This window comes from Apium graveolens, chromosome 9, assembly GCF_009905375.1.
Source record: "Apium graveolens cultivar Ventura chromosome 9, ASM990537v1, whole genome shotgun sequence".
Taxonomy (NCBI): Eukaryota; Viridiplantae; Streptophyta; class Magnoliopsida; order Apiales; family Apiaceae; genus Apium; species Apium graveolens.
Genome location: NC_133655.1, coordinates 33,367 through 59,442, shown reverse-complemented (window position 1 = coordinate 59,442; position 26,076 = coordinate 33,367). Strand labels below are relative to the sequence as shown.

Sequence of the window (26,076 nt, the reverse complement as noted above, 5' to 3'; positions counted from 1 at the left end):
AGAAGCAGTTCTGATTAATATTTGTAACATCATGAATATTTTGAGACATATTCAGCATTGAGAGCTCTGTGTCAGAATGGAGTGGTACAAAGGAAGAAACCAAACTTGATTAAAGCAACAAGGGAAATATCAAGCTAATCAAGACTTTCTAATTACCAAAGGGCTGGAGAAGTCAATACAGTTTGCTACTAGTAAGATCAAGCCTTGATCGGGATGTATACATGAAGACCACTAATGAGTTAATGGCCAACAGAAGCAAACAATAAAATGTTTTCAGTTGTTTGAAGATCTTGGCATTTGCAGCTAAGACTAGTTAGGATATTTTTCATGGCTACTCAGTGGAGTCTACAACCTACAAGACATTTGTCGTTGATCAACAAAAGATGATTGAAAGTCTAAGTGCACAGTTCAACAACTCCATGCTCAAAGCTGTTATAGGAGAAATTAATGGTTTTGATGATTCTTATCCAGGCAGTGGAATGGCAATGTATAATACAACTCATTATTTCAATGAAGCCAGTCAGCAAGGGTAAGGATTTTCAGAAAATCCCAGCAACAGCTTAGGGGGAGCAATAGAAGGATCAACTATTCAGACACAACACCACAGTGAAAATCAGAGGACACTAAAGAACATATCTGCTGAGACAAAGGGTTTAATGTCAATATTATTCCAGGAGTCTAGTTCTTAAGTGATCCAGTTGGTGGAGTAATGATTAGCAGGGCTACTAAGTGCGAATGATTATTTCTCTAGTTTTCTATCTAAAGAAGAAACTAAGAAAATTACAGAAGCTCTGATAGATCCGGATTGATTGGGTAATTGGAAAACAAGATGAACTTAATCAGTCATCAAGCAGATTGTAGGGAAGCTGGTATCCAAACTAAATGATAATATTGTAATTGGTATAAGGATAACCAGAAGTAAATACTGGATGACAATGGCATTGTTACGAGGGACAAGGCCAAACTGGATGCTAGGTTATTATCAGGAAGCAATATCTAACAGTTAGCACCAGTGACAAGACTTGAGAATATTAAGACATATCAGGCACCTGATGCACATTACACTTGGAATTGGACTCTAGTAGATGTGTACAAATGCACTCCTGGTTGGTGAGTCAAAAGAGGAAGTTAATGCACAACAGTTCATGGACTTTGCAGTTGCAGATCTATTGGACTATGCATATCTCTTCTTCACAATCTCACTTCAGGTTGGTATGAACTAGTGTACTACTCAAGAAATCGTCAAGGACATGGTATGGCACTCTAACTGAAGTCACAATTTAATATGAACTCTCTTATCACTAGGAAAAAACATATTGTTTTATATGTGCAGTGATATAATGATAATGTTATATGTTGGTCTACTAACAAAGACTTGTGCAAGATTATTTGCTAAGTTATTGCAGAGTAGGTATGGAGGAGCATGTTGGAAGTGTTGCAATTCTTTTTGGAATTACTTTAAGCAAGCCATTAGAATAATTCTTTTAGGAGCTCAAGCAAGCCAAAAGAACAATTCTTTTAGGAGCCCAAGTAAACCAAAAGAATGATGGCAGTACAAGTAAGTTAAGGATCTTTTGAAGATGCAAAATTTGGAAGATTCTGAACATGCCAAGACTACTTACCAGCAGAAACCACTAAAGCTTGATCAGTGCAACTCAGGTAATTATTACAAGCTATAGAGGTATGACGAGCTAACTCTTTACTCAAATGCTAATAGACAACATGTAATATTCTCAAGATGCTAAAGTGCAAGGTTCCAAGTGGATCCTAGAGAATCCAACCTAAAGATATTGTGCTTATCATGTTTGGCTATATAGATATAGATTACGCAGGTTGTAAGAAAGACATGAGAAGCATCTTTGAAGTTGTCAACTTAAGTGACAGGAGAAGCATCTCAGGAAGCTGTCAACTTCGTGGACGAAGATTGATTTTTGTTATAATAAGAAATAACCTTGAATCCAACAACTCTGTATAACACTCTATGATAAGGCACCTCCACACCAGGTATCATCACTTTAGAGAGAATGTCATTTTAGTCAAAGAGTCACTTGCAGAAACACTTATTAAATCACTTGTTAAAGTTAATTTTTCAAGACTGGTTTGTAAGTGTAGGATACCATTCATTGCATATTAGCTGAAAATCCCATCTGCAAGGAATTCTTCATATATGTTCACAAGTATTAAATCTTCAATATTTAAAGGATTTGTGAATTTAGTGCTACTATCTTGATTATCATGATTACAATGTCATATACATTTGTGGTAGTTAAGTATTATAGCAGTAAGTTTGAATATTATTTTAATTGATTTAAATTATGACTGTAGACAATTCCATTCCATATCAGTCTCATAATTTGAATTATATTAAAATAATATGCAACATATTTATTTGTATCATGTACAAATAATTGTGGTATTTTTATATTAGTGATATTATTTAGAATTTTTGTTCTAAGTAATGAATGCTTATTTCTAAAATCACTAATATTGAAAGTTGAAGTATTTTCTAAGTTATGTGTATAAAACTCTCAATATTTTATATGCTTCGAAAGTATTTCTAAAGTTACTAATTATCCAGAGGGTGATTGCCATGTATATAAGTCATATATTCTTTTGGTGATTATTCAATGATAATTATAAATATTTAGGTTCTAGTATCTAACTCATAGATATTTAGTATTTATTTATTTAATATTTATTTTGGGTAGTTTGGATTATGGAAATTGAAGCAATTCATTAATTTTATTTGCTCCATAATTCAAACTAACTTAAAATAAATAAGCAGCATGATTGATTGTAACTAAATCTGTCAACAATTGATATCTAGTATATTGATTGTAACTTATGTATTATAAGTTAATTATGAGATTTTGGGTTTAGTGAATTTAGCAATGTTTATATCTCAAGAATTCACTGAAATCAGAATATGATTATAGCATGGTTAGTTGTGTGTAATTTCTTGACTTATATTAGTTAATGATATTTAGCTAAGAGTTTAACTATGAACTAATTGTGAAGTATTAGTATTTTTGACATTAATTAGAACTCTTCTAAGTAACCAATACTCATCTTCAGTCACTTATACTAATATAGAAAGTGTAGAAATTTTTCTTAAGTACAACTATGGTTAAAATGTTTGATTGCTTTATTATAAGTAACCATATGCTGTCAAATTAGAATAATTTTTATACTTATTTGCAAATTCCTAAACACTTTGATAATAGATGCAATACTCAATGGATCAAAGTATATGGAACTTAGAATATTTTTCTAAGATTGCAAACAAGTCAATGTTGGTTAATGTTGCTTTATTTATCGAACCAATATTGTTTGAGACATTATAGTTGTTAGGAGTTAACAATTGTATGATATATGAAATTGAATGCTGATGTCTTTTTGATAGATAATTGGTATTTAGTTCATTGATATCTTATTTTAATATTTAAAATAGGATGCAACATAATTATTGGTATCTAGAATACTTGACAAGTATCAGTCAATGATATATTGTTAATATTTTGTTGCAGATAATTATGAGATTTTAAGTTCCAGTGGATTTATATGAGTTGCTATATCTGACAGATTCACTACAATTTGAAATCTGCAACATAGTCAGTCTTATTGAGGTTATTTATCAATAAACAATTTTGTTGATTATAATCTTATAAAGATAGATTTTGGAGCTTTTGACATGAATGAGAATTGCCTAGACTTTACCCTAAGTGATCAATGCTTTTACAAAAATTCATTCATATTGAAAGACAAAATCTTTCTTTCTCTTCTTAATACTGCTAGGTCATCAGTCCGTGTCTTATCAAATCATTTATCTTTTTAGGCATAAAACAGACTTGTGCACTCGAACAGTTTTAGGAGAAAATCAAACTTCTTTCTACATTGGTGATTTCTTATTTCATTAAAATCTTTGTAAAGTCACTACTGTACATCATTTCTCTCAAAAGATTAAATGCATAATTTTCATTCATTATAGATCTTAAGTGTATTTTATTTCTATATTGCCATATATTCTGTGATGCAGGTTCAGCCTCCAATGGCCTTATTTTATTTGATAGTCATGAGGTTGAAAACCCACAACTTCTATCCGAGACTGTAAAGACAAACACAGAAACAGAACCAACCAACACTCTCTTACCACTAAAATGAAGTATGAATGAGCGTGAGGGAGAAAGTGCCTTAGTGCACCACATAAGGAAGGTTCTGAAGTCAACCCAGCAGCTCTGTCTCCTACAAAATTGAAATATATCAAAACTGAGACAACTGCTAGCCCCCATACATCTTCTCAAAAAGATGTAATGGCTGAAAAGGCACAAAACAGTTACTAGATTTATCCTCTCAACAGGTGCGTCTATTGAAATTAACCTGTCGGCCAGGATATCCGATGTAGTGTCACCACCTCAAATATAAACAATTCTTGATGCATAAGGATAGGTTATACACACAAAGGATGAATTGACGGAAACAAGAGTTTCGACCATTTTAAGGTCATATTCGATTGTTCAAGGTTCTTTAATGGACCAATTGCCTTTACAGGTGTTAGGAGAGGATACTGATCCAATAGCCATATGTCAGTGGTCAGTGTCTACCTCCCTAGGACTCATATTCCTGGATGCATCTGCGGATAGTGGATCTGACATAGGTGCATATCGGTAACTTGTTGACAATGATTCAGATATTACCTGATTAGTCATAAGGAGATATTACCTGATTAGAAGGGAACTTTTATCTTTATGCTAAATTCTTTGGATCATTGTTTACCTTCCCAGAGTTCAAACCTGGAACCCTAAAAGGGAAACTAGAAACTTGTAGATTATGACTCAGATTCATCTGACGAGTCTAACAAGGATGGGGATTTGCGAATTCCCATTGCATCACATGTGACCTCCTTAAGGATGGCTAAGGTGATTTTTCTTGCAGGTACAACTGGATTTTGGAGCTATGAGAGGAGTGATACACTTGTGAGAATGAGTGTAAACACGAGTGGAGAGAAGAGTGAAACAATTGTGAGGTACACGAAACAGAATCACACACTCACAGTGAGGAAGAAAGAGAAACATAATATCCCATTCCGTATCCCTAAACATGGTTCTTGATACTTCGGGTCTCGAATCTGTTTATGATTGGAACCTAACTCTTAGGGACCTAACATTTACATATTGGATTAGAATACTTCGGGACTTAACAAGTTGGGAGCTAACAATTGGTAACAATTGGTGATCTCACATTCGGGAGGTATAAGGAGTTGGAAAGATTGGTGAACATGATGATCAACAGTGATGTCATTCTTGAAACATTTAAAGGGACATGGTTGATCATACTCTAACTTGTTATTTCTTTCTTAACCAATTAACATATGAGAACTCCTTCAAACAACAACATACATTCCTTCTCTAAGGGGGAGATAAAAGCTTATATAATAGTTTGGAGGATTCCTTAACTAAGGGGGAGAAATAGCAGGGAGGAAAGAAAAAGGTAAAGAACATGTACACTACACCACACCATTGTTGTTTGTAACTACAGATTCTATTGTACGGGAGAGGTGGTAAACACAAGGTGATTTCCTAGTGATCAGAAGAAGTGGTTTGGTTCATCACTATTCTTTATAAGGGGAGAAGCTATTTTCCAAAAGGGGAGTACCATTGGTTTTTATCTGCGGATCCTATTGGTAGAGGTGGTAAACGAAGGTGATCTCCTTTAAGTAGTTGATTCTCATAGGGAAGAAGCAAGAGAGATATGCGTTTCTCAACAGAAAATGTGGTTGTACAAAAGAAGCTGCTGATGATTAAAGACTGAGAAGTATTATCTGGCAGAGATACGAAGAACCAAGGAAATGAAGATGAAACTACTTGAAGATCAGTTCAGTGCTAGAGGAACAAGCATCTTTCATTTCAGTTACTCAAGAAATCTGAAAATGCAATATTTGATCCAGAAAACCAATAGCATTATTTACAAATCCTGGTATATTTACAAGTCTCATATTGTTGGAATGGTTGATCTTAAATCGAAGTTAGTAGACATTGTTCATTTGCTTGAGAATATGTACTGGTACATAGCGGATGTAGACAATTTGCTTCCTCTTTCTAAATTTTGTCCAACTTCAAGAAATAAAGACCCGATAACAGGATTGAAGAAAATCCTTTTGGTGAACAGCTTTGGTATTCACTTTATGAGTTGACTGTGAAAGAGAAGTACCGTGAAGAAGGTAAATTTTTAATGAACGTTTAACCATGTCACACATATGGAATTCCGGTTGTGGTCATTGCAAAGTGCAGTTACTTTTGTTCAAGATCCTGCTTGCTGATGTTAAGACTGATGTTTTGCAGTTTTATTGAATTTAGTTCGAAATTGAAACATTTGGTAGTTTAACTTTTGTAATTTCTAGCTTTTATGTTGAATGAAATGTTATTGTTCTTTGTTGTTGATCAAACTAAGATGAAAAATGTGTTGTAATATATGTCTTTTGAACATGTAAATGAAGTTAATTTAGTATATAGTCCAAGATAGATTATATTATACAATATTTTGTTACAATAAATAAAGATATGATAGAGATAATTGTAATATATAAGTGATGATGTCGAAGATTACTGGAGATAACAATATAATTAATGTCTCTGATCAAAGTATGAAGCAAACCAATGGACATCGGTTTCTTAAAAAAAATAGCAAAAAAAAAACCCAATGGACATCTGATCTGAGGAGGAGATTAATAAACTGTTATTTTTAGTAATCAGTTAAGCTTGGGGCAACCCTAAGTAAGTTGTATTGTTATCTTAATTTCCTATATATAATTAGGGTAAGGCAGTTCAGATGGTACGGTTGTGTGGTTTGGTCGTCAAGGTTAATAATGCCATTTTATAATTAATAAGATCATATAAAACTCCCCCGGCTATAGGCAACTCCAATTATTTCGAATACATGAGTAATTAATTTAAGTTAAAATATTATAATATATCAAAATATTAATATAATTAAAAATACATAATACATAAACAAATATAAATTCCAAATAAAGTACTAAGATATAAATAATCAAATTAACACAAAAAAGGAAAAATGTAACATATTTATAAATGAGATATAATAACCATAACATAAACACTACAAAACAAATATAAAAAAACTTGAAAATATATTATATATTACTTGACATATTTAAAAATATATTGATTTTTTTATTTATATATATAACACACTTAAAATAGTACGGTTAAATGGTTTGGTCGTCATGATTAATAAAGTCATTTAAAAACTAAAACTAACTATCCAATTCACACTCATAATGAACTCATATAATAAAAATGTAATTTGTTCAATTAAACTCATTCTAATCATTTATAATATTTAATTATTTTAGATAAAAACCTTACAAAAATATCAAAAAGCTATAGAGCCAAATGAATAAATACATAAACAGAAAAACCTAAAAATATAAGGCACTTAAAATGGTACGGTTAATTGATTTGGTCGTCACGGTTAATAAGGTAATTTAAAAACTAAAACTAGCTATCGACTTCACACTCCTAATGAACTCATATAATTAATATAAAATTTGTTCAATTAAACTCATTCTAATCATTTATAATATTTAATTATTTTAGATAAAAACCTTATACAAATATCAAAAAGCTATAAAACCAAATGAATAAATAAAAAATAAATACATAAACGAAAAAACCTAAAAAAATATATAAATAAATTATATTAATTATTTAATACATCAGATATTACAACAAATAATTATTCAATTAAAAATTAAAGAAGCAAAATAGAAAACAAATTTAAAAATCAGTATGTGTGAAAACATTATAGGAAAGTTTTATATTATTTACATACATACGCGTGATTGAAATTAAAAATAATAAAAAATAATTTATAAAATATATTGCATGAAATGTTAAAATTTATTTTTCTATGAAATTAAGTTTTATTATAGAAAGTACAATAATGGTTATGAAAATCATAGTAGGTGTGAAAACACTGTAGAAAAGTTTTATATTATTTACATACATAAGTGTGATTGAAATTAAAAGTAATAAAAAATAATTTATAAAATATATTGCATAACATGTTAAAATTTATTTTGTACTGTATTAATATGAAATTAAGATTTATTATAGAAAGTACAATAATAGATTATGAAAATTATATCATATTGAAGGTTAGACATGAAATTTTTATATTATAAATTTTAGAACACATATGTTCTTAATATTTATATTAAAATATTAGTCACAAATCAAAATATCTAACAAAATCATATAAAATGTATATATTTAAATATATTCAGATCGTTATTTTTGTAAAAGTCATGGTTCAGTTGTAAATAAGTTTAAAAAATAGTTTATTTAGAAAATATAAAAGAATTGTCACATATAATATACCACTTGTTGGTGAGAGTGCGTAGCTGTATGAACAGTTACGTGATAACTCAACACGATAACAATACTAGAACAGGACAGGTTAATAATAATACGTCTACACAAGAAATCAGGAAGAATGAAGACAAGAAAAATACAAAGAATCAGAAGACTAGAAGAAGGCCTGAAGTCTGTCTACAGGTCAATGAAAGAAGTTCATTAATATGATCATGCCTCAGTGAAGAACAAAGGTTAAAAACTTTTAGGGTTTCAGAAATGTTGAAGATTCAGTATACAAGTGCTATCGGAAGATTTCAGTGTATTGGCATTGATTGAAGATAGACAGTGTTCGAAGCATAAGAATCTGAAGAATTGAAGACACGGTGTAGACAAAGGTTAATTAAGACATTGTCTAGAGTACCAGAAAGGATTCCAGTGAAAGTACAATTGTTTATTGACAGTCAGTGTTCGAAGCAATAAAGTTGCGGTAAGCTTAACAATTTAATCAAGGCTATAATATGAAGACCTGAATCGGGGTTAGTCGTCTGTGAACCAGACCAGTTGCACTAGGGGTCAACAGCTCGTGAAAGGAATCTGAGTATTATTTATAGAAGAATTGTTAAGTTGAGGAACGTACTTGGATTGAACATTTATAAGTTAAAGTACGAGAAGAGGTGCGCGGGGTATATAGCTAAACAGCTCAGGGGACTGGCGAAGCTCAAAGTTTAATTGGTAAATTAAATAACTTTATTTAGTGGACTTTAATATAATTTATTTAAAAAAATTAAATTGATTTATCTTATAAAATTTAAATAAGTTTATTTTATAAATCTAATTAGTTTATTTATATAAGTTATATTTAAGTTTATTTTAAAATTAATTTAATTACAATTTAAACTTAAAAAGGAAAAAGAAAATGAAAATAGAAAAAGGAAAAAGAAAAACAAAAGAAAAGAAAAAGAAAACAAAATGAAAACAAAAAAAGAAAACGAGAAGAAAAAGAAAAAAAAATAAATAAATAAACAAATAAACAAAAGAAAACAAACGTGTACAAGGTTTTTGTTTTTGTTAAGATCAGTTAAGTACACATACTTGTACTAGTAGTGTAGTTGTCTCCACAGATAGTATCCCCCTCCTGTAGTCGCCACATGCAGGTTGTTTAAATAAACTAAGTAATGGAAGGCTACCCCCCTGTCGCCACAGAGCTTAAAGTACATGTGTCGCCACAGAAGCACTCAACCTCAGCCACACAATTTATTAGATAAAGTCTACACTTTGCAGCTGAAGAGAAGCAGCCATTGATTTTTGGATCAATTTTCTGTTCATCTTCTCTCCTAAAAGAGAAGTGAAAATGGCAGCATTGATTTACAGAGAAGCTCAAACTTTTTGTTTATTCGTTTAACTTCTCACCGGAGTAACGTTATAATGCCCGAGTTAATTCTTGTATATTCATAGGGGCATTATAATCGTTACTCTGTAATTAAATCCTAGTACAAACAAAAGCTAGATTATTGTATAGGATTTGATTTGTAAATCTTTGTAGTAGCTAGGAACTTTATTGTTCTTAGATTGTAGCCGGTAAATTTATTTACCGGAGTGCAGCAACACCCCTCGAGGATTTATATACGAATATATATTTCCCCGAATATCTTGTGTTCCTTGCTTTTATCGTTCCAAACACTATTCCTCTCAAGAATACGAAACCTCTAACCGAGCATTAAATATTTTATCCGCTAAAGATTCGAAAGAATTTTTAATTTAGTGATTATCGTATTCAACCCCCCTTCTACGATAATTCGGGACCTAACAATTGGTATCATAGCTTACTGATTGATACACAAATCAGGATCCGGAAATTAATTTATTTTATTAATTTGCATTTACATAAATTTATTTTATAAATTTAATTTAGCAAATTTATTTTATAAATTTATTTAAATAAATTTATAATTTAAACTTGAATAAGTTTATTTTATGAATTTATTTAAAATAAATTTATTTTATAAATTTGAATTAAATAAATTTATTATTTAAATTTTGGTAAATAAAAATTATTAATCTGAATAAATTTTTCAGGATTTTAGCTGCCATTATTTTTCTTTTGTTTCTCGACAAATGCTACCAACGCTATTCAGTTTTGTTCTATAAAAATTGTCAGCAAATTGCAAAGATTAAGGCTGCCACTTTTATTACTAATGTACATGTACAACAACATACACGCACCTGGGTTATTAGAGTTTGCATCACGCGTGGAAATAGTAAGTGGCAGCGCTGAGGTTAATCGCACGTGCCTGCAGTAAAACGGAAGTCCCCTAGAAGCTGTGTCACTCACACGCGGAAATTTGGCAGTATGATCTCGAGTTAAGCACACGCGCGTGTCGCCACAGGGACAGCATGGTTTCTGTTGAGTCGCCATACAAATAGAAAATTTCAAGGCAATTATGTACACTCATGGCACACTCAGTCACCATAGACGCGCAGGCTGTCTTGTTTCTTGTCGCCACACACACAAGTCGCCACAGAATCTCTGTTGCGACATAGTGTAGTTCACACAATTAAAGCCGCCACAGAGAAATCTAGTACAGTCGCCACTCAACACTTAGTAATTTTTGTTACCCCAAATTAATTATTTTTGATTAATTTATTTTTCCATAAATATTTAAAATTCTTAAATTTAAATTTATCTTAAATAATAATTTACCTTTTATTTAATTTTTAAGAAAATTCGAAATTCTTGAAAATTAGATTTTACGTAAATATTTATTTTTGATTAATTTATTTTCTAAGAAATTTAAAAATACTGGAAATATAATTTTTCTAAAATATTAAATTAAGGGTACTCAAGTATTGGTAGACTCAGGATTCCTCCGGGCTGTTACAACTCTATGATTTCAGATTTTACAGTCACACTGTGGTTTGTACCAATGCTAAATTTATCCGGGAATCAATGAGATCATACGTGCAAGAATTGTGGAGGTCAGAGAGAATAGTGGGGACAAACAAATATCTCAGTTACATGCAGTAAAATTGGAACCTCGGGACAGAATGTAGGAGTTACTGATAGTTGATTCGGAAGAAGCTCAGGTAGAAGTACTGGAGGGACTGGACGTCAGGGCAGTGTTTCACTTGTCAGGGAAGTTTGGTCGTATCAGAATCACAAGGAGTACATAAGCTATATCCAAGGATCAAACCTATATATTCTGAAGCAGAGACTCTTACAGATTCAGTTCAAGAGGTGGTTACAGACTGAGGTTGGGACATAAACAAGATTTTATAGCTACAGGGTTGACAAGCAATATGTGTCTAGTAACTATCAAGGGTTTTGCTACAACGGAACAAGAAGCTTGACAAACAAGGATGAGTAGGGATTCAGTTGAAGAGTTGAGACAAAGGTGGAATGTTTTCTTAGGGAAGCAGCCAATCAAAACTTAGAGTGCACGGGAAAGAGTTGGGATGGATCAGATGACGAGAATCATGAATATATTGCTTTCATATCAATCTCTGAAGATGATCTAACTCGCATATCTCAGGTTTCAAATTCTTGAACCACTGCAATATTTTGCTCTCAATATTCAATGCATGATAAGATCTTAATGTTTAAATATTTAAGACTCGCACAAGCATGATAGCATCACACATAGATAATGCTAAACTAGTTCACTGGACTGTTTTTCTGGCAACTAGGATTGATGTTTAATTGTGCATGTTACTTTAGGTGATCTTAAATATGTGTTTGAATATATGTTAAACATGATTAATTGCTTTAGTGAGGTATATATTTTTCCAGCATATAAGACCTTTGTTAATGCTTACTCTATGTATCCTATTACATTGTGATTTACTCATTTGATCTGAACTGTTTGTTAAGATGTATTAGTTTATATTTGGATTGAGATAGCTAGATGAGATTCTTCAACAGGATTGGACAAGATAGAATTAGTGATTTTTTTGTTAATTCTGTTTGTTCCATATCATGCCCGTCTTGCTTAATTCTTATGTGTAATTTTTCTGAATGAATGCCATCTATTAATTATAATAGGGCAAAGACTGCTAGTCTTCCTCATGTGAGGTTGGAACCATTTTCCCCTAGCCTACAGACAAATCTGTCAAGTGTATTAAAATGGAGAAAATGGTCAGTCAAAGATAAGAATTAACATGATAAGGTTGTAGTTATTGTTATCTCTGATTATAATAATATCTCTAATCCATCTGGACCCAAACTGATAAGTTGGGTACCAAGAACTGTTAATCAATTTGTGAGTGCAGGACGTAACCGGTTATTTGATTCATATGTATTCTTGGTAATTCATACTCAAGGCATAGTATCAAAGAAAGAGCATCACAATCAAATGCGATCAACAAAAGCTACCCTGTCAATAAACCTTTGGAGATGACAACAAAGGTTTTCACTACGGGACAAGCTATGCAGAAAAGGGATGTCATTACAGATTCAACAATTGCTATCACTGATAACAACTAATCATTGGAGTCACTGATAACAGTTGAAGCAACTTCCTTGCCGGAGAATCAAGGCACAAATCCTCTTATCAGATAGTTCTGCATCAAAGGACAAAATATCAATTCAATGAAGGATTAGTGTTTCATCTGAAGCAGGAAGGTTGAGAAGCTTGCTCTTCTTAGAGTAAGGAAAGGATATACTCGTGGCTAGACTATCAGAAACGGGGAAGTCAATGGTTTCTATTGTAAAGCCTCATCTGACAAAAGTTTAGCTATGGCATTAGAAGCTCTCACCTTTGAAGATCAACTCAAGGAGTACATAAGCTATATCCAAGGATCAAGCCTATCTATTCTGAAGCAGAGACTCTTACAGATTCAGTTCAAGAGGTGGTTATAGACTGAGGTTGGGACATAAACAAGATTTGATAGCTACAGGATTGACAAGTAATATGTGTCTAGTAACTATCAAGGATTTTTCTACAACAGAACAAGAAGCTTGACAAACAAGGATGAGTAGGGATTCAGTTGAAGAGTTGAGATAAAGGTGGAATGTTTTCTTAGGGAAGCAGCCAGTCAAAACTTAGAGTGCACGGGAAAGAGTTGGGAAGGATCAGATGATGAGAATCATGAATATCTTGCTTTCATAGTAATATCTGAAGATGATCTAACTCGCATATCTCTGGTTTTAAATTCTTGAATCACTGCAATATTTTGCTCTCAATATTCAATGCATAATAAGATCTTAATGTTTAAATATTTAACACTCGCACAAGCATGATAGCATCACATATAGATAATGCTGAACTAGTTCACTATATTGTTTTTCTGGTAACTAGGATTGATATTTAACTTGTGCATGTTACTTTAGGTGATCTTAAATATATGTTTGAATATATGTTAAACATGATTAATTGCTTTAGTGAGGTATACGTTTTTCCAGCATATAAGACCTTTGTTAATGCTTACTCTCTGTATCCTATTACATTGTGATTTACTCATTTGATCTGAACTGTTTGTTAAGATGTATTAGTTTATATTTGGATTGAGATAGCTAGATGAGATTTTTCAACGTGATTGGATTGGATAAAATTAGTGATTTATTTGTTAATTCTATCGGTTCCATATCATGCCTATCTTGCTTAATTCTTATGTGTAATGTTTCTGAATGTATGCCATGTATTAATTACAATAGGGCAAAGACTGCTAGTCTTCGTTATGTGAGGTTGGAACCATTTTCTCCTAGCCTAGAGACAAATCTGTCAAGGGTATTAAAATGGAGAAAATGGTCAGTCAAAGATAAGAATTAACATGATAAGGTTGCAGCTATTGTTATCTCTGATTATAATAAAATCTCTAATCCATCTAGACCCAAATTGATAAGTTGGGTACCGAGAACTGTTAATCAATTTGTGAGTGCAGGACGTAACAGGTTATTTGATTCATATGTATTCTTGGTAATTCATACTCAAGGCATATGATCAAAGAAAGAGCATCACAATCAAATGCGATCAATAAAAGCTATTCCGTCAATAAATCTTTGGAGATGACAGTAAAGGTTTTCACTACGGGACAAGCTATGCAGAAAAGGGATGTCATCACAGATTCAACAATTGCTATCACTGATAACAACTAATCATTGGAGTCACTGATAACAGTTGAAACAACTTCCTTGCTGGAGAATCAAGGCACAAATCCTCTTATTAGACAGTTCTGCATCAAAGGATAAAATGCCAATTCAATGAAGGTGTAAGGTCCCGTAAGAGGGCTATTTTAAGCTAGAAGGGGGGTTGGATAGCTTAATTACCAATTTAAAAATTGTTGTGGCGTTTTAAAAATATTTTATCCCTTTTTAAAACTTTACCGAGTGGTTATGCAGTTTATATGTGCAGAAGATAAAGTGCAAGGAAAGAAAATACCACACAGTGATTTTATCCTGGTTCGCGATGGCGCAACCTCTAATAGATTCGCTCACCCCTACTCCAGTCCTCGAGCTCCTCTCCCGGACTCGGGATTTTCCCTTATAATAAACTCGCTCCTTTAGTAGGCGGAGAAGCCTTTACACCATTAACAAGTATTTTTCTTGGTGCGTAACACAAGGGTCACCACCTCAAAATAAATGTAATACCTACACAACTTATCTTAGACAATAACTCCCCGCTATTTCTTCAAAGTTGTTGTAGAGCCTTTGTGTGGGTTTAGCTTCCTTAGCTTTTGTCGGTATTGGATCTTAGTGATCCGGTCTTGGGTCTTTGGATGATAGGAAATGTGTTTGAGTATTTTTGAACAATTTTTTCCGAGAAATGCTGATTTTACGAAATGAGAGAAAATTACTGTAAGTATTCATAAATGAGTTGCAGAACTGGATATTAATATTTCAACCTTGAATATTAATAATTTTTGAATAAAACTCTTTTAATATATAGAGATATATTTTGGAGTGAAGAGTTGAATATTTTTGATATAGCACGAGACCTCTAAAGAATATTTCTGCAATATTCCTTATTCGAGCTTGTTGCTATATTCCTGTTGCAACACAGATCTAAGAAATATCATATCTTGATGTTTCTTCTTTGATCATATTGCCTTAGATATATATTACATAAAGATATAGTTTTGATATTTTGCAAAAATGGAATATCTCTTTTATATGTTTAAAAGACATGATTTTGCTAGTTTGACTTTTTGACTGATTTGGATCAATTAAATTCATGTCCTAATGGAGAGGATCTACGTGTTCTTAATTTTATGTTTAATCATACAAATACCAAAATAAATAATATATTGAAGATATTCTTTCAATCTTCCCCTTTTTGGTATTTGCCAAACAAACATAAAATTAATAGTGCGTGCTTCCCCTTGGTGTATGCATGAATTTTTGAAAAAATATTTTGCACATAAAGCATTTATGAACTTAGAGATTAAATCTCTTTCTTGAGATCCTGCAAAATACTTTGTTAGATGTATCATACAATAATAGAAGCACAGATAGATCCTTGTATATCAAAAAGATAGCAATTTTCTAAAAATTGGAAATTAGGGGTCCAAATCTCTTATACTTGTTCAAATTGATCACAATTTCTCTTCCCCTTTTCTTTGGTAGATGCCAAAAAGAGTGTATATTTATGAGGAAGAGTTGTATCTAAAAGTATTGACTAGGTAAGCATGGCAATTTGATCATAGATCTAGTCAAGTACATGTGTTTTGGGAATTAGATGCAAGATATTGTTGGTCTGTTTTTGCATGTATTGAAAGAAAACAATTGATGTAATACTGTTGAGATATAGTCAGTTTAGCAAATCAAAAATAGAAGAACTGTTTTAAGCATGCATGGTTTGATTTAAGAGATAGGATGTAATGTTCAATAGCCAGTATTAGTAGTTGATTCCTTTTCAATTTGATTACCAAATATTGTAGTTGTTATACCCAAAATTTGGCATTGGATTGACTCGGGTCAAACGCGGGCTAATTACAGTCAAACTCAGTATTGCGTTGTGAAAGTGAGGACGCGTCCAAGCATTAAGGACGCGCCTACTTGAGAAGGGATATGTTACGAGGCGAGAAGAGTGCGTGGTCAAGGAAGGACGCGCCCAGGCTTTATGGACGCGTCAATGTTTATGAAAGTGCTTGGCAGATGAAATCTTATGGTGATGGACGCTCTAGGACGCGCCTACTTTATCAAGGACGCGTCATAGGAGGTGAAACGCTGTGCATGATGGTTTAAAGGAAGACGCGCCCTAAATTCTAGGACGTGTCCTGTGATTTTGAATGCTATAAGGAACGATTGATGAGGAAACAGGTTTGGATTTATGAAGGTGAGGACGCGCCCAAAGGGTTAGGACGCGTCCTGTGTTTGATTTATATACTTTTGATGTTGAATTCAGGACAAAGCTTGTATGGAGAGGAGCAATAGAGGTTATTTTTACTAATGTATTTGTTGCAGGTACTCTTTGAAGAATTCCCTCCTTGAGACGGTCAAGGAGGGGGATGTCCATGAAAAGCTTGAAGGCCTCCAGGGGTATGCTTGATGATTGAAGGCCTCCTCCTGTATTCAACGGGTGTCCTCGTTGGGGATGTGGGGTTTACTTTGGTGTGTGCTTTGGGAGCTCTGTTCTTGTATTCAACGGGTGTCCTCGTTGGAGAAATTTGGAGTCATCCTGCACTTTGCACCCAAGAGCTTGGGATCACCTGTCCTGCTATCTGGTGGGTTATCCTCATTCGGGGGACAGGGACGCGTCTGGCACTTGGGGTGAACCGTGGTTATACCTGCATTCGTAAATCAAGGGAGATAGCTGTAGCGGAGTGTTATCCTTGCGCAGGGAGATGCACTATCCGTGAAGTCCTATGATTACGGACGAGCCTTGGGCCTTCGCGGTTGGGCCTCATAGTTGGACATTCCTAAAGCTAGCCGAAGACGGATATTGGATGGGCTTCTACTGGGCTTAGGAGTAAGAAGTCTCAACTCATTAGACTTCTTGTTCTACGAGAACTACGTCAGGCTTGATCCCTATATAAAGGGTACGTAGGCACATTGAGAGGGTAAGAAGTTGAGAGCTGATAAGAGAGCCACCACTTACTCTGATCAATCTCAGCCTAAAACAACCATAATCAACCACACATCGCTTAAGTTTCCGGCAAAGAACCACCGTCACAGATCTTAGTTCTGGCGAGAAACCTCAAACTTTGTTGTTACCAGATTCCTCCGTCAACAAATTGGCGCTAGAAGGAGGGGTGCTAATTAAGATAGAAATCTTAGGAGGAAAAGATGTCTTACAATCGTGATGGAAGTTCTTATGATGGAAGTGACAACAGGTCTGAAGGAGAAGGCGGGGGGCGCTATACTCGCCACGAACCTTACGTTCCCAGAAACATGGCGGATCCACCAAGGGCTCCGGATGTGGGGGGGACACCTCCAGTTCTCATCAGCAACGCTGATATATTGGAGCAATTATATCACATGGGGGATACTCTTAACAGTTTTAACTCAAGACTGAACACGGTGGAGCGTCGAAAGACGAGGAGAGGTCGTCGTTTCCCCCGTCATGGTCATGCCTTGGGAAAAGCCCCTGTAGCTGAAGGAGATGCCCAGGGGAGCGGGGAAAACCCGCGAATTACTCCACGGCATTTGGAGTACTCGGATGATGTAGAACCTATTGTGGAGCTTGCGGATGAGGACACGGATGGCAGAGAAAGGCCTCACCTAGGTAACCAGGTAGTGCCACACCCACATAGGTCTGGGCGTACGATGGATGAGCGTCGTCGTGCGGACAACACTCAAAACCAATACGAGGAAGGAAGGGATCTTTCAGCCTTGAAAAGGAGGCTTGGCATAAGGTTGGAGGACGACGATTTGAGGATATTGCTGGTAGAATGGCAAAAGGAAGGAAACGCCGGAGAAGCGAGGCCCCGTGACACGACGCGTGTGCCCCCCATATTCCAAAGGGATGACGGGGCGCGGCACCGCGAGCACGAGCGTGCCCCTCCGTGAGGAAGACCCGGGAATTACTACCGGGTGTATCAGAGGAATGGACGGGGAAGAATGGGATATCAATATGGAAGAGCCCTTACAACGGTAGGAGAGGTGGAGCACACTCCGCTGAAAAAGCCCCCGTCGTTATCCCCGTAACTTCCCATAGCGTTACTGGTAGTGGGTCTGGGGCGCGTCCTCATGACTAGGATGGCGGGCGAATTCAAGTAAGAATGCAGAACAATGATGAAATTCCACGACGCGGACAAGATGAACCTCGCGTACGGGAAAATATCCAGAACCACAATGGTAACATGCCACCGCCGCAGCCTGAGGGCGAGGGGCGGCGAGATCCTCCACCACATCCGGGGGGTAATCAAGGGGAATTTCAGCAAGTCGCAGAGCAACCCCAGCAACCTAATGTTCAAACCATTCCTGGGGTAGGGACGTTTAATGTGAACGACCTCAAGAGGTTGCTCAACCATCTTGAGGGAGGAAGAGTAACGGCGACTGCGCAAGCTCCTTCTCCTTTTGCTGTTGTTGTTAGGGAGGCGCAATTGCCCGGGGATACAGGAACACAACCAATGACTTGCGTTTCCACGGGAACTCTGATCCTGTGGAGTTTTTGGGGCGTTTTAACATTAAAATGGATGTATATCAAGTACCTGATTTGGCTCGATGTCGTCTCTTGGCAGCCACTTTCAGAGAAGGCGCTCAGCAGTGGTTCCAAAAACTTGGTCCAGGTGTAATTACATCCTGGGAACAGATGAAGACTTTGTTTTTGACACAATTCCAAGCCGCGGTGAAGTACACACCACCTGTTACCACGCTGGCTAATGTGAAACAAAAGGAAGGAGAAAGTTTGACTTCGTATTTCAAGAGGTTTAATACAGAATCTACTTTGGTGAGGGGTGCAACTGATGAAACATTGAAAATATTGCTTATAGCTGGGTTGCGTGTGGGGACGGATTTCTGGAAGCACCTACAAGGGAAGGACCCAGTGTCACTGGCTGATGTGCTTGCGCAGGCGGAGTCGTTCAAAGCAATCGAGCAGTCGCTTGCAGAAACAAAAAAGAATGACAATACCTATAACTCCAAGGGGCGATCTAAGAGAAGGGACAGATCCTTGAGCCCAGATTATCGGGGAAACGCCAGAAGCCCTAACAGGGTAAATGCTGTGAGCTCGTGGAGAGAATGGAGCCCACCATCGAACTACGAGAGAAGAGTCAGCAATTATACACCGCTGGCAGCGTCCATTGATCATATCTTCGAGGTAAATAAGGATAGAGGAATCTTCAAGAAGCCCGACCGTCTAACTTCATGGCAGAGCAGAGACAATAAAAAATATTGTGACTACCATGAGTCTACTAGCCACGACACCCATGAGTGTCGTCACTTGCGGGATGAGATTGAGGAATTGATCAAGGCAGGATACCTAGGAGAATGGATTGACAAGGTGAAGCGACGCAGGGGACTTGATGACAAGGGTAAGGATGAAAAACAGCCCCCGCGGGCGGAGGATGTTGAAAAAATAGCAGAGGTCAAGTTTCAGAGGGCTGGCAGTATCAGGGCAATTTTTGGAGGACACCCTTTTGTTGGTGATAGTAATCGGGTACTGGAGAAAAACGCGAGAGAAGCGCGACATCCACCGCTCACCAACCTCCACAGCTTGGAAGATAGACCCCCGAAGGTCTTTAAGGGGGAGTCCGTTGATATTACGTTCAAGGAAAAGGAATCTAGGTGGGTACATCATCCTCACAACGATGCGCTGGTAATTACCATGCTCATTGGGGCAATGAACGTACATCGATTCTTCTTGGATAATGGGAGTTCTACAAACATCTTGTACTACAGCACCTACAAAAAACTGGGTTTCTCAGATAGTGACATATGTTTCGAAGATGCGTACGTCTATGGCTTTACTGGGGAAGCAATGAGAGTTATGGGTTCTGTCAGGCTTCCCGTCACGCTCGGGGAAGGAGCCTTGTTGGTTACCCAAATGATAGATTTCAATGTGCTAGATCAGGATTCCGCGCACAATGTGCTGGTTGGCAGACCTTGGTTGCGAGCGTTCAGGGTGATAACCTCGATACACCACTTGATGATAAAGTTCCCAACGCCAAACGGGGTTGGCAGTCTGAGAGGGTCACAGTATGAGTCACGCGACTGCTATCATAAGGCTGTCAAGGAATTTCGTAGAAGAAGGTATGAAGGGAAAGGTCTCCCATTTGAAGATGTAGAAGATATTCATACAAAACCAAGTGGAGGGGTCCATGCCCACTATTTCGTTGAAAGCCCCGGAAAGGAAGAAACCAATATCTCTGGCAACTCTTGTTTGACGCGGGGACGTATTTCAAGGATCCGTAGCGTGGAGGAAGTGGTGGTGAATCATACCGAGGCGATCATACAGAAAGAAGTTAACGGGGAAAAGTTGGAAGGAAGAAGTGAGATTTTACAAGGTCTCGGGAATAACCTCAAGGTGGATGCTCCTCAAAAGAAGGACGCGCCCTTGAATGAAATTGAGGTTGATGTTTCTCCAAACGAGGACGCGCCCTCAGATGCGAAAGTGGAAGTCGAAGACCCCCGAGACTTTGATTTCAATTTGGATCCCAGGATCCTTATGCCCGCCGAAAAGACGGGACCGGCCGAAGACACAATATCTATTCCAGTTGATAAAAATGACCCGAGCAGGGTTTTGAAAGTGGGATCCCAGTTGGATGATGAGATGAGAGGAAGTCTTGCCCGCTTTCTAATTGCAAATCTTGACGTCTTCGCATGGAGTCATTCAGATATGATAGGAATCGACCCGGAGGTAATGTGTCACCGTTTGAATATCCTCCCGAATTGCAAAGGCATACGTCAGAAATGCCGCCCGGTAAGTGGAGAAAGGGCAATAGTGTTAAAAGAAGAAGTGGACCGGTTGTTGGAGGTAGGGCTGATCAAAGAGTCTTTCTACCCCGAATGGCTTGCAAATCCGCTACTAATGAAGAAACCGAACGGGAAGTGGAGAACATGTGTGGATTTCACAGATCTCAATAAGGCCTGTCCAAAGGACAACTTCCCGTTGCCAAGAATCGATCAGTTGGTTGACACAACGGCGGGGCATGCGTTGTTGAGTTTTATGGATGCATACTCCGGTTACAATCAAATTCTGATGTATGGCCCCGATCAAGAACCTACATCCTTCATTACTGACAGGGGGTTATACTGTTACATAGGAATGCCGTTTGGATTGATTAATGCTGGCGCGACCTACTAGCGGTTGGTAAACATGATGTTCAAGGATCAAATCGGAAGAACTATGGAAGTGTATGTGGATGATATGCTGGTAAAGTCCAAGGTAGTGAGTGACCACATCAAGCACTTGATGGAAATGTTTGACATTCTGAGGAGGTTTCGTATGAAATTAAACCCACAAAAATGTGTGTTCGGCGTGGAGTCGGGCAAGTTTCTCGGGTTCATTGTCAACTACAGGGGAATTGAGGCCAACCCCGCAAAGATCAAGGCATTGATGGATATGAAGTCACCTACCAATGTGAAAAAAGTGCAGAGTTTGACTGGGAGAATCGCCGCGTTAAATCGATTTGTTTCCAAGTCGTCCGATAGATGCAAGGAATTTTTCAAGGCGATCAAATTAGCTGGGAAAGACTTTGTATGGACGCCAGAATGTGAAGATGCTTTCAAAAGAATCAAGGAGCAACTGGGAAACCCTCCCATTTTGTCAAAGCCGTTGGATGGGGAGTCTCTAATACTGTACCTCGCAGTTTCTGAATATTCGATCAGTGCAGTTCTGGTAAGAGAAGAAGATGAGCAGCAATCACTAGTGTACTACGTGAGCAAGCGGTTACACAATGCTGAAACTCGCTACACATGCATGGAGAAACTGGTTTACGCCCTAATTCTTGCGTCAAGGAAATTGCGACCGTATTTTCAAGCCCATAGAATTGAAGTTCGCACAGCGTACCCGCTGCGACAGGTTCTGCACAAACCAGAGTCATCAGGCAGAATGCTGAAATGGGCTGTGGAGTTGGGACAGTTTGATTTGGAATATTTACCTCGAACAACAATAAAAGGGAAAGCCTTAGCCGATTTCTTGTTGGAATTTGATTCTGAAATTGATGATAAAGCTTTGGTAATGCTACATCCGCCTCATTCTGAGGAGTCTTTGGAAGAGTTTCCGCATCCTTGGTGGATCTTGCATGTGGATGGGGCGGTTAACCATGGAGGAGCGGGTGCGGGTATAGTACTTGTATCTCCAGAAGGCCACCATCTGATGAGCGCCATTCATTTCAAGTTTTATGCAACCAATAATGATGCAGAGTATGAGGCGCTGATTAATGGCCTGAAAATCGCTGTGGAAATGGGGGTACGGAACTTAATTGCAAGAAGTGACTCAGAGTTGGTAGTGAATCAGGTGAACGGGGGATTTCAAGCGCGAGGCCCACAAACAGAATTATACTTGAGATGTACACAGCGCCTGATTGGAATGTTCAAAGAAGTTAGATTGGAATGTGTTCCGCGGGAGAAGAACAGTAATGCGGATGCTCTGGCAAAAATGGGGTCGCAACAAGAGGCCGTGTTGTTAGGATCCATCCCCCTTGAAATCCAGGAGATTCCTAGTATCCCAGAGGTAGAAACTATGCGAGTGGATGAGGCTCCCAAGGAAACATGGATGACGCCCATTCTAGCTTACATTCGCAAGGGAATACTCCCTGAGGATAAGTTTATGGCTTGCCGACTCCGCTATCAGGCTGCAAGATACGTGATATACGATGAAGTCCTGTACAAGAGAGGGTTCAACCAACCTCTGCTTAGGTGTGTTGAAGAAGAAGAAGGAAATTACATCCTAAGAGAGGTGCATGAAGGAATCTATGGCAATCACTCGGGGGGTAGTTCGTTGGCAATGAAAGTTTTGCGCCAAGGGTATTATTGGCCCACAATGAGAGAAGATGCTACAAATTTCGTCAGGGCATGTGATCGCTTCCAGCGCTTTGCAAACTACTCGTCTATGCCGGCGACACTCTTGACGCCTATGGCAAGCCCGTGGTCGTTCGCCATGTGGGGAATTGACCTTATCGGGGAATTGCCGAAAGCTAAAGGAGACGTCAAATCACTACTAGAAAAATGTCAATAGACATCGGCTAAAAACTGATGTCTATGAATGCAAAAATCCGATGTCTTCGTGGGTGATGTTAAAGACCCCCCATTTAACATCGATTTTAAACTGATGTTAAATACAACATATAACATCAGTTCTTTATTTAAAACCGATTTCTATATCTTGATATTAAATTTCTCATGCATATCTAATCTTCATATATCATCAGAATATGATATTTTTATCAATTTAAATATATGTGAGCTAAGCAGAATCTTTCAATTTAACCAATAAACTGATGTTACTAGTACCAGTAACAACAGTTTTCATCAAAAACTGATGTTAACAATACCTTTGACATTGATTCTTAATTGGTAACCGATGTCTATTTATAACGAACTGATGTCTATAATACTTAATAACATCAGTTTTTTGTTTTAAGATTTTTTTGTTGTAGTATTTAACATCAGTTTTTACTGATGTTAATGGTCCACTAGAACTGATGTATTAAGCTTTGACATATATCATTTTCCATTGTAATGATGTTTGTACCTGTTTATTAATGCATATATTAAAACTATAGATTCCAAAAACAAATGAGCTACCAAAACCAATTGCTGCATAATACCAGTTATCTATAAATCTAACAATCAATATTCAAACATCCGGTACAACAGATTCATCTAATTATCCATTCATATATTCTACAACTGTCTATACAAAAAATTTGACTTGGTACCGACAATAGCATGTAAAATATCATTTGAGAAACATCCTCGTTCTTCTGCATCTTCCCAGTCCTTAGTAAAGCTCATGTAGCCTCTGGTCCCGTATGATGACAATAAGCATATATACCTTTGAGCATTTTCTTGAATAAATGACTTCCTCTAGTGCAAGATGACGCTATTGTATCGATACCGGACCTCATCCTCTACAGAAGAATCCTGTTGTCCCATTCTATCTATCTGCGAGTGATACGCGCAAGGTAAATGCATAAACTTGTGATTTATTAATGATCTAAAAGTTCAAGAGACTTCCAAATATTGTAATGTAACGTATAACACATCATAAACATTTAAATTTATATCCAAATATAATGCATGTACTTGGTAAATATCCTCAATTACCGACTGGAATATAGTAAAAACATCATATAGCAACTTCAAAACAAGTACTTTGTATAAGATATATCTTTAGCACTTCCAAGATACACAGAAAACAAATGTTGATGGTCCCCCTATATACCATGTACGATTCAAATAAGCATATAGATGCAAGGATGCATTTAGGAACATGCACGCAGGCACTGATAACGTAGAAATATAGCTAATAATCCTGCACAGGTTCTCAGTCTTGCCTAATATGCAGCACCACACTAGAGCAGTTTCTTCAGGTGTCAAAGGATACAAGCCTTCTTTCCTTTTCAAGTCTGAATTTATATCTTTTTCTTTCCACCATGGATAAGCATATCTGGTTATACACATTTAACCATGTAAGTTAAAGCAAAATAAAGACAATAGTGAAGCAATTTGTTATTTAGTGTGCTACTTACAGTACCTCATTCTTGCTAGTTCTTTGAACTCCTCACTGTTGCAACCATGACTGCTGCCAGAGAAAGCCAACATATCCATCTCATATCTGAGATGGAGGACTACAAAAGGGCCATTTTGCCTTAAAATGCTGTCAACTTTCCTTCCCAGCTCCTCAATTTGGGGTGTGAACCTCAGAGCATTAAAATTAAATCTGCATCGCAACTTTTGAATCTCTATTGGCAATCCATTATTTGCAAGTCGAGCATCAGTTCTATTTAGATGCACAACTTTAAACCTTCTCAATAAAGGAAGGATCTGTTTGCATAACAGTTATCAAATAGTTAGTTTATGGTATGCCTGAAAGTTATGAAAAGATTAAGAAAGGCTCTTGCTAGCATGTGTAATAGAAAAACAACCTGATGATGATAGTAGGAAATTTCGGACCAACTAACAGGAGGCAATGAGTAGAACATTCCAAGATCGACTCTTCTCTTTAGCCGTGGTGGTATCTCTTTTAAAATTCAGACCTCGCTCCTTAAGGAGGTAATGAAATGATTAACATCAAATATGTCCTTAAACTCACTTCCAAATGTCAAGAATTTTTCATAAAAATTACAACATGATGAATGACTCTGAATTTTAACATAAAAAAAGCAAATACCATACCTTGAATCTTCCCAAAATGTACTTTTATCCAGTTCTGGAATAATAAGTGTGACATTCAGGTATCTTGCAATAACAACCATATCGCAAATCTGCCACAACATCGATAAAATCAGATAAAGAGACTTATTACACTCATTAAACAAATAAAAGTCATGAAAGATGCAATCACAATAATTAAAACTTTCAACTCACTGCTCCTCGCATTTGATTGAGTCCTCCATTGCAAGAAACCATAAGATACCCATTATTTTTATAAACTCCTGCAACCAGCAACTTAAGTCATAAGCAAAGGAAAACATACGCCATCAACAAAAACTTGGTGCTAACTGAATAACATGAAAGCAATCATCACCAGAACCAAATAGCAACATACATAGCATAATAATCAAATACAAAAATATAATTCGTAGACTGCAACACTGAGCTCAGAAAGGTATGAACCAAACGCAATCCATACAGCTTTCAAAATGAATTATTACAATG

General features: G+C 36.5%; 1 pseudogene; it reads right to left on the bottom strand.

The window, feature by feature from the left end:
• Positions 1-24,518: 24,518 nt before the first annotated feature.
• On the bottom strand, positions 24,519-25,827 carry LOC141683580 (rhamnogalacturonan I rhamnosyltransferase 1-like; annotated as a pseudogene).
• Between the last annotated feature and the right edge of the window lie 249 nt (positions 25,828-26,076).